At 37.1% G+C, this 10,683-nt stretch overlaps 1 protein-coding gene and 1 non-coding gene across 4 annotated transcripts in view; both read left to right on the top strand.

The window, feature by feature from the left end:
* The window catches only part of AKAP6 (A-kinase anchoring protein 6), a 685,039-nt gene that overhangs the window by 362,412 nt on the left and 311,944 nt on the right, over positions 1-10,683 (top strand). The window lies entirely within an intron of this gene.
* On the top strand, positions 5,423-5,529 carry LOC116526398. The gene has a single exon (XR_004258136.1). It is a non-coding gene; the product is annotated as a U6 spliceosomal RNA (small nuclear RNA).

Genomic DNA, 10,683 nt, shown 5'->3' with positions numbered 1-10,683 from the left:
TAAACACCTGGATATATATATATCCAGGTGTTTACTTATATGTTATAATTTATATATATATATATATGTGTGTGTGTGTGTGTGTATATATATATATATATATATGAAGAAAAAATTACCTACAATCTTATTCCCAGGAGTTATTTTGTTATATTTTCTCTGTATACTTGTTTTTACTTTCTGTCAACATGGTTTTCTCTAAGCTTTTGTTCTGCCACTTGTATAGCCTATTTACAGATCTTAAGCTGTACCAATATTTTCCACCTAAGTAAGGCTTAAATAAGGCTTAAATTCCACCTAAATAAGCCTAAGAGAGGCTTATTCTTTCTATAGAGAACAGATGCTTTTATAATTTGGTACTTAACTACTTTTTCCAACTTCAAGATGGTCTCTTGGCCCTCATCATATAATCACAGAATATTTGTTCATTTCAAGGAAGCATTCGTTTAGTTTCCAATGTTAGCTATGTGAAATCTCTGGAGTCAAGCTGGCCAATCTAATCCTTACTCTTTGGATGATCTTGAGCTTTGCACCGACCTGAAGGAGGAAGAAGGAGAATAGGCTCCTCTGACCAAAATCATTCCACACTTACTCTCCACCTTCTGCTTATAGTGTGAGAACATTGTTGACATTTGTGTGAGCAGTCCTAGATCACAAATCCTTGATGTAGTATAAGTGAATGAATAAGCAACATGGACAAATTTTAATTGCAGAGTCCATTTTTTGCTAGCTTCAGAAATAAATTTTCCTTAGGAATGTCCTTGTTGTCATTGTCTTCTCCCTGATTATGGAGTTCAGCTCTTTTCAGACCAGACCTCTGTACATCTAGCTTTCTCTGTTGAATCTTGCCTCTGTCTTCCAGAGTCTGGATTACAGTCACAAAGATGCCATGCAATTCTAAGGACCCAAGATCTTCCTTGTTTGGGTGTTTCAGGTATTTGTTTGCTTCATTCTGTTTATAGAAATCATCTACTGCCACCCTCTTGTAGTCACCTTTTTTTTTATTTTTGAGATGGAGTCTCACTCTATGGTCCAGGCTGGCTGGAGTGCAATGGCAGATCTCAGTTCACTGCATCCTCCACCTCCTGGTGCAAGCAATTCTCTTGCCTCAGCCTCCCAAGTACCTGGGGCTACAGGCATGAGCCACCACCCCTGGCTAATTTTTGTATTTTTTAGTAAAGATGGGGTTTCACCATGTTGGCCAGGCTGGTCTCAAACTCCTAACCTCAGGTGACCCATCTACCTTGGCCTCCCAAAGTGCTAGGATTACAGCTTGCTGAAGAGTAGTTATAATATGGACAGACAGCGCTAGGATTGTATTAATTATTGATAGTCCCTTTGTATCTTTAATGCCCCACACCAGTTCTTTTTGTTCAGCCATCTACTTTTGGCCACACAGTTTCTCCTCCTTTCACCAAGCTAAACTGAGTGCTCAATTAGAGCAACAATCTCATTTTAAATAACTTGTTCATCTTTCTCTTTCCTGTGTTTTGAAATTTTAACTTCAAAAGTATACCTTACTATTTGTAAGTCACCTGCAATCTCCCCCCTTTTTTGGAAGCAGATAAGGTATAAATCATAGAGAGATCATATAAATTGTCCCATCCCTGTAAATCTCTCACATAGTCTTTTCTTATCCATATTTTCTGTATCTCCAGCTCAGTTGTCCCTTTTATTTTGTTTCTTTAATTTTATTACTTACTTGTTAATTTACTTGTGAACATCTGGTTTTTCACTAGACATTCACAAGATGCTTTTTGTCTGCAGTTAAATACTGGTGGGATGGGCATAAGATTTAGGATACTGTGGAGAGGTGCTTTTTAATCATGTTGATTAATGTTGAAAGAGATGACTTGAGGTTTGGTTGATATTTCTGTTTACTCAGAGCTTTTTTGATCCTATATTTCCTTTTGTTTACCTTCTGAAACTCCACTCATTGTTTGATATGATAGAATTCTGTGTGTATAAGCAGAGAGAAGAAAGTTCTTCCTCACTAAGTTTATGGTCAATCTAAGTAAGCAATGAGTTTAAAAATGACTTTAGAGATAAAATTTATCTGGAGGTTTAGAAAGTGCATTGAAATTGAATTTGTTTCTTAGCTGGCAGCTGATTTCAAAACTACAGTGTCCTTTGAGCAGTCTTAATCAATGTTATAGGATTATTTTAATGGACCCTTCATCCTCCATTTTGGCATGACTTTAAGACATTAATAATGAATGATTGCTGTACTTGGTGGTCAGATATGTTATTTTGATCTATTTTTATTTCCCAGAGGGGCCTCTGGAAAAGGGCAATGAGGGTAGATTTAAAACCGCATTATTGGAATTTGATGACTTTAGTCTTGTTTTGTATGGCTAGGGCTTGCTGAAGAGTAGTTATAATATGAACAGTCAGTCAAGTATGGAGCAGGCAAAATACCAAAATAGATTTTCATAAGCTGGATTCTGTGTTTTAATTTAGGCTCCAATGCTCAGCAATAAATTTTCCAGAAAATGTTCTAGATAGAAAATCTATCAGTACAAATTATTTGGGAATAAAGATAAGTTTATATAAATCAATTAGCAAAAATTGTATGTTGCAGTAATCTCTAAGGAATTGTGAAGGGCTTAAATTTTAGTCATGCAAAGGGTATTCCCAAGGGAACACTAAGTTCTCAGATGCCTTTACTCCCCCAGTAATTACTCAAAGGTTGAAAGTGGAAGATTCTGCATCTTAGGGTGTTGGAGGTAAACAAGATCTTGCTTTGTCAAGTGATGGAATCTGTCCATAGCACCATCTCCTGCCTTGTGCGTTTATGTGAAAATGTAGAAGAAGGTTGGTAATCTATTCTGCTATACTCTGGGGCAAAGCAATCACTCAAATTAAAAGGGAGATGGAATGGGTAAGGTTTACATTCCCACTCTTATTTCAGATTAATAAGTGTATTTTCCTCACCTATGTCTTTATTTCAATCTGGCTAACTTAAAAAAAAAATCAGAGCAAACACAGTTAATAATCCTAGTAACTGGAATTAATGATGCATTATTTAACTGTATACCTGGCTAATAGTACCTAGCCACCTGACACAGAGCACTAAAAGAATGAGGATGACTGTGAAGTGAGAGGCCCCTGCTTGCACCGAAAGAATGCTGAGAATCTAAGGATCCTGTCGCTTTGACACCGGTCTTTTTCAGTTGCCTACTTTGATATAACACTTTATATCCTTCTCGTGCATAGGCTGACATGCATTCCTTAACTGTCGTTTTGCCATGCAACTGACTTCTTTGTTGTTTAACTTTTTATTTTCTTTTTTTATTTCTCACAAAAGAAATAAATCTCTAGTGGAGAAAATTTTAAACATATAGGTAACAGTACAGTAAAAATCATTTGTAATGCTGCCACCTAGAGAAAATACTATGAACAACTTTGAAATATTTTTTACTTCAGTGTGCATAGCTTTACTTTTTTCTGTATAGAACTCTTTTATAACTTACTTTTTCTAAGGTAACAATATGCCTTGAGCATCTTCTGATGCCATTAAATATATTTTACAATATAATTTTTAGCATCTCTATATTGTTTTCATTATGTGAAATACGTCATGTTAAACTCATCTTCTTTCTTCTTATGCTTTATTTTCAAATAAACAAGTATTTGATGGCATTTCAGTAGGTAAATTAATTATTGCCTTAGAAAAGAATCCTATGAATAAATTTGTTAGGTCAATGGGAGGTAATGGGAGCTTTCTAAAGGTTAACTGACAGCTTGCTTTCCCTGCATTCCTGTCTACCCTACATGAAAGAACAATACTGGCTTCAGAATCTGGATTTATTGTTGTCTAATTTTCAGAGTCCTAACCAAAGGACTTTGATCCTATGAGGCTTCATTTCCTTTTCTGGACTCTCAGATGTGAGACCTAAAAGCTTGTGTCTGTAATGTTAGCTTGCAACAGACATATTGTAGGTGTTTAAATACAAATCAGGAGTCAAGCCAGTTGCTGTGGATATTTATTTATGTGGGGGAGGAAGGCATAGAAACACATCCTTAGAAGCTGTGCCATGATCTAAATATATAAAAAATACATCTAAGAGAGCTGCCCAAGGTCATACAATGAGTCAGCAATGAAATCCCAAGTAGAACTTTCATTTCTTTCACTTCAGTATAAAAGTACTAATGAATAGGAAGAGAAAGCATTTGTAAACTCACCTGTAAGGTCCTTTATACCTTGAAATGCTCCAAAATTTCAAGAGAGTTGCTAGAAATTTCCATTAGATAAATCTAAATTGCTAATGGAGATTGATTATTTGGAAGATAAAATCTTGAATGACTGTAATGAAGAAAGAGCAGCAGGTAGTATAGGGAGATGAAAATGAGCCTCAAAGGATTCTGTGTGTTCCTGTTGCCTGGGAAGGGAATAAGTAGGAGGGTGGAGGAGTAATGGCCTGAACCCAGCATAGCAACTAAGGAAAACACATCCAAAAGGGCCCCTCAGAACATTAATCCTGGAGTGAAAGTGGGGCTCTTAACTTTCATTCTGAATGAACCGTAGACCTTTCCTCCTCAGCTTGGTGGTATGGATCTGCACTCTTATTTCAGAGCCTGTGGCAGGGTGACCTGCAAGAGTCCTAGAGTGTATTAGTCTGTTCTCATGCTGCTAATAAAGATATACCTGGGACTGGGTAATTTATAAAGCAAAGACGTTTTATGGACTCAGTTCCACATGGCTAGGGAGGCCTCGTAAACATGGCAGAAGGCAAAGGAGAAACAAAGATAAGTTGTGCATGGTGGCAGGCAAGAGAGCTTGTGCAGGAGAACTTCCATTTATAAAACCAACAGATCGAATTAGACTTATTCACTACCAGGAGAATGGTACGGGGGAAATTGCCCTCATTATTCAGTTATCTCCGCCTGGCCCCACCCTTGACACATGGGGATTATTACAATTCAAGATGAGCTTTGGGTAGGGAAACAGCCAAACCATATCAGAGAGATGACTTTCAATGTCTTCAGGATTGGAATTCAAGTCTTCTGATTCCCACTTAGTACTCGTTCTACTCCTGGGAAGAAATAATAGAAATTTAACAAGGTTTTTCAGAGATATGCAAAAACTTCTAAGTAACTAAAGCTTGGACTGAATTATGGGTAGAGTACACAAAATAACAGAGAAAGAAAACAAAAGAAAATCTTTGAGCTTAAGAGTAGAGTTCACCCATCTAGCACTGCCTTTATAGATGAGGAAACTGAGGTTCGGCAGTCTATGGGGACGCAGATAACCGATACACACAGGGGCCAAGAATTCAGACTCTTTGATGCCTAGCATGGTGCAAAGTGATCTGGATACATTTTTTGTTTCATTTATTCTTTTCACAATCATCTTCAAGCTTTTGTTTCATGGTTTGTGAATTCAGTGTTGGTAACCTCAGCATATATTAAGACTATTTGTGTGCTCACTTTGGCAGCACATGTACTAAAATTGGAATGATACAGGGAAGATTAACATGGCCTCTGTGCAAAGATGACATGCAAATTTGTGAAGTGTTCCGTGTTTTTTTTTTTTTAAAGACTCTATTTGCATGTGGTACTATACTCTATAAAGCAAAATAGACAAAGTACTTGACCTATAAGAATTTCCTAAGGCAGAGAGACATAGTAAAGATAGAAATGACCTATAGACCACTGAACAAACAAAGCAAATATGTAAATTGTACAACTTTTGCCATGTGAGATGGCGAATGAAGAGATGTTCACAGACTGTTGCTTGAAGAGAAGACCCATCTTCATAACCCTGTGACCTATAGCAATTATATTGGAAAGAAAAAAGAAAGAGTGCTTTACCTGGCATACCTAGCATTAGAGTGCAGTTTCTTTGGTATGTTGTTGATCACTACTTTCAGTGATTTTTGTCCTTTTGCATATTTTGTGATGATCTGCAAAGGCTGGAAAGGTTTGCTGAGACAGAAATCTTCTCAGGGTATGCCTTCTAAAACTAAAGGACTTTTCCCCCTTTGGAGGAGAACTAATGATCACATGTTCTTTGTCATATTTTTATTGAGCCTTTTTTCCCTTCTGGTTGGACCTTGAAGATGCTAAAGGAACTTATAAAATTCCCAACTTTCTAAACAGTATAATATGAACTGTGGTGAACAGTGAGACTAGGATATAAGTTCTTTGCTCTCGAAGACCAGTTAAAGACAAATCAGAGGTGAACCTGCTGTCTTCTGTGGTGATAAAAGGCACCCTAATCAGTTATCTTATAAATACTTGTCCTAGTCTATTGCTTCAGGACCAGCACTAGTAGTATTAAGATAGTTTTGTTATTCTGAAGCTATCATATATGTAATGTGAAATAAAACAAAAAGTAAGTATGGGATCTTCTAATTCCATCATCACAAATTTTTGGGGTAGAAGAAAGGAAATATAGATGTACTATAGAAGATATTAGGTAAAAACCCTATAGTTCTGAATTTGAAATTCGATGTATCAGTTAAGAACTCATAGGTTTTTATTTTAAAATATATATTTTTTCTAGCTCTATTAATTAAAAAATCCTAGAAACAGTGACCAATTCAGTAGTAATGAACTGAATTCATTACTACCAATTCAGTAGTAATGAACTGAATTCATTACTACCAATTCAGTAGTAATGAACAGCGCTATTGCCTTGATAGTGGTCTGGAAAAACTTTTCCCATTAAAGGAAACCAAGGCGTTTTAGAAAAATATTTCATTTTACATCACATACAAGAAGAGCAAAGAAGCTATCAAAGACTACTATTATAGAATACTCAACTGGAAGCTAGACTGAAGGAGATCCCACTGTCCAACGATGGACAATTTGAGCCCCAGTAAGGTCAAGAACTACAATGAATCAAACTGGATCAAAAATGTTTAAATACATAAGTATGCAGTGACATCAAGTAAGGCAGCCAGTTGCTTACCTTCTGAGTATGACAGGACCAATTCATTTCCTCAAAAACTAGGTAAAGAGAATGAAAGAATCAAACATTTATCTTAACTTTCATTTATGAATTGTACCTCTGTGATCAAACAGTTGATAAAGGGAAGCATCTTCTATTGAAATTATTCTAGCTAATAAATGAAAACAAAATGACAGAATATCATTATGCTAAAACTCCCAGTACATTGATAGATCTAGGCACCACTGACCATCAACTACCAAAATAGTTGATATCACCAACTATCAAAAAAAGAGCAAAAATCAAAGTTAAATGCCTCTCTTTTTTTGACACAGGGTTTGGTTCTGTCGTTCAGGATAGAGTGCAGTGGTGTTAGCTCACTGCAACCTCCGCTTCCCAGGGTCAAGCCATGCTCCTACCTCAGCTTCCTGAGTAGTTAAGACCACAGGCACATACCACCATGTATGGCTAATTTTTGCATTTTCTGTAGAGACCGGGTCTCACTTTGTTGCCCAAACTGGTCTCAAACTCCTGAGCCAGGCGATCTGCTGGCCTCGGCCTCCCAAAGTGCTGGGATTACAGGTGTGAACCACCATGCCTAGCCATGAAGTTAAATACCCTTCTTGATTTAAAAAAAAATACTGTGATCCAGTTTTGTCAAATAAATTGAAGCTCAGATGAATAAGGCCTCAGGATCCAGATGCTAGTTTGTAGGAAGTAAAGACCACTAGGCTGGACCGCTTCGTATGGCTTCAATCAACAAATCCAAATTGTGAAAAACTCTGCAGGTGTGGTGCCCCAAGTTCTTCAACAGATAAATTGTATGAAAAAGAAATACAGATAGAAAAGGAGATTAGAAGAGACTTAAGCTGGGTTTGGTAACACATGCCTATAATCCATCTACTGGGAAGGCTAAGGTGGGCAGATCATTTGAGACTAGCCTAGGCAAAACAGTGAGAACCTCTTTAAAAAAAAATGGAGAAGAGACTTAAAAGACATATCAAGATAAAAACTGGGCAAAAGTAAATTATTATATTCAGGCACTCTTGTGAGGGAATGATTGCTGTGGAAATTAGGAAGTGGTCACTTTTGGAGGGATGGAGCCTCTGTGATGGAAAGGGGACAGATGGAAGCACTTCTAGGGTGGAGGTGGCTGGCAAAGTTCTAAATTTTGACCTGGATGGTTGTTATAAGAGTGTTTTCCTAATAATAATTTGCTAAACCATATACATAAATATATAGTATATATGTAAACCATACATTTACATATATGCATATATCACATACATATATTAAATATACTTGTGTGTGTGTGAGTCATCTGTTTCATTTGATAATAAAGTGTGTGTATATATATATATATAAAGAAAGCATATTAGAAAAATCCAGAAATCTGATGCTGCCCTAGAGATTATTACAGCACTATCAGTACTGGGTAAATAAAGTTATGGAACGTTGTTTTCTAGTGCACAAAGAATGGAAATTCTACTGTAGATATATCAGTGGTGGGCTAACTTTCAAGTGATGGGAGGTTTTGTTTTCACGGTGCATAGCAGCAGGCTTGCACGTAGTTCCTATTTCAGTGTCAGTCAGCCTAGACAGATGACCCATTTCTGGCTCTTTGTTTTTCATTGTGTGGTGCATAGAACAGAGAGTACCAGCATGATGGCTACCACATGCTTAAGAAAATGCAGGTTCTTTGGCCCTAGCTGTCTTCAAAAGGAGTAGCCCAGGAATATGCATGGTTAACAAGCACACTGCAAGGTAAGAGTCACCACTACCTTCTCTGTTAATTTCTACCTGAAACATTGCTAAAGAAAATCAGTTCTATGAAAATGTCTTGGGAAAGGTATAGATAATCTGAACGATTTCCAGAAGAGCTATTGAGAGTCAAGACTATCGCCATTATTTTTTTATTGAATGAACTCAGATTTTGAATCTGTATTTAATTGTGTCATATAGAATACTGAATACAAGTGTGACTAAGCAGTAACTTGCTTAGAAAAACAATTTCTTCAATGTACAATAGCATTGGTCAATTTTCCTCTAAATTTTTTGCTTAGGGTTTATTCCCCCTCAAATAAGCCAGAGCCTGAAATTAGGTGTTTAAAATAATAGCTCAATCAGTAAGTCCTCTGAAGTTTTTTTAATAATCATTTTAAGCAAAAGTTTTCAAATCATTGAAAGAAAAGCAATCTATATTTGTATATGGCCAGGTATATCCTGACAGAACTTCTAATTGGTCCTTTATCAGTTGAAGGCAGAGGAGACTTTCAGAGATATGAAGTCAGAACTATGAAGGCTTCCAAGACTGTATTCTGCATCTTTATCCGCCTCTTTCTGTCATCTCTCCCATGCTTCCAAATCTGGTTGCTTTTTCAGATCCTCTCCTAATCAAAGCAGGAGGTGACCCAGTGTTATTGACTGCTGATATTACCTGCTGACTAAGTGCCACTTAGTATGAATGTACTTCAGAAAGAAAGTTAAGCTACTATTTGCTTTTTAGGGGTTTATCTCTAATTTGTAAAATACAATATTTTATCCAATTGAATTCAATTCCACAAACATCCTTTGCCTTTGTTTGGCAGTGTCCTAATAGTGTGGCATTATAGATAACAAAGATAAATAAGACACATTTAACAAACGTGGCATTATAGATAACAAAGATAAATAAGACACATTTTCTGTTTCTAGAAAGATACCATCTAGTTAGGGAGATGGGTAACAGGTAATAATAATAGCAAATCATTTCCACATAAATTAGCTCATTTTAGTCATCACACTCGTAATTTTAGCACTAAAAAAGATAACTACTGTTTATAGAGTTCTTCAAACTTTGGAGAGAAGTTCTGTGATGATCATAAAAAGTCTCAGCATCATTCCCATTGCTCTCAATTATAGTCATTCTTTTTTATTATTATTTTTAAATTTGAGACATGGCCTCACTCTGTTGCACAGGCTAGAGTACAGTGGTGTGATCACAGCTCACTATAGCCTTGACTTCCTGGGCTCAAGTGGTCCTCCCACCTCAGCCTCAAAGTAGCTGAGACTGTAGGTGCATACCACCAGGCCTGGATAACTTTTTTTTTTTTTTTTTTTTGAGACAGTCTTGCTCCATCACCTAGGCTGGAGTGCAGTGGGGAGATCTTGGCTCACTGCAACTTCCTCCTCTTAGGGTCAAGTGATTCTCCTGCCTCAGCCTCCTGAATAGCTGGGATTATGGGCGCCTGCCACCATGCTCCACTAATTTTTATATTTTTAGTAGAGATGCACTTTCACCACATTGCCCAGGCTGGTCTCAAACTCGTGACCTCAAGTGATCTGCCCACCTTGGCCTCCCAAAGTGCTGGGATTACAGGTATGAGCCACTGCGCTGGGCCAGGCTTGGATAATTTTTGTATCTTTTGTAGAGATAGGGTTTTGCCATGTTGCCTAGGCTGGTCTCAAACTGCTGAGCTCAAGAGATCCTTCCACCTTGGCATCCAAAAATGCTGGAATTGCAGGTGTGAGCCACCATGTTCAACCCATTGTAGTTATTCTTGATATGACAAAAGAAAAAGCTAGACCTATTAGAAAAGTGTATTTTCTAGAGGAAGAAGAAAAAAAGGTGTAGTCTAGTTTGTGTTTTTTTAAATAGTATTTTTATAACCAGTTTAGATTCACAGGAAAATTAAGAGGCAGGCAGAGAGACAGCCCATAGATCCCCTGTTCCCACACATACATAGCTTTCCACATTATAAGCACCCCCTACTAGGGTGGTACATTTGTTACAATTGAGGAACCTACAT

The sequence above is a fragment of the Sapajus apella genome, unplaced genomic scaffold (genome assembly GCF_009761245.1).
Source record: "Sapajus apella isolate SASKATOON/1434 unplaced genomic scaffold, GSC_monkey_1.0 scaffold50, whole genome shotgun sequence".
In the NCBI taxonomy this organism is placed as follows: domain Eukaryota; kingdom Metazoa; phylum Chordata; class Mammalia; order Primates; family Cebidae; genus Sapajus; species Sapajus apella.
This window is presented reverse-complemented; position numbering and strand designations above follow the sequence as displayed.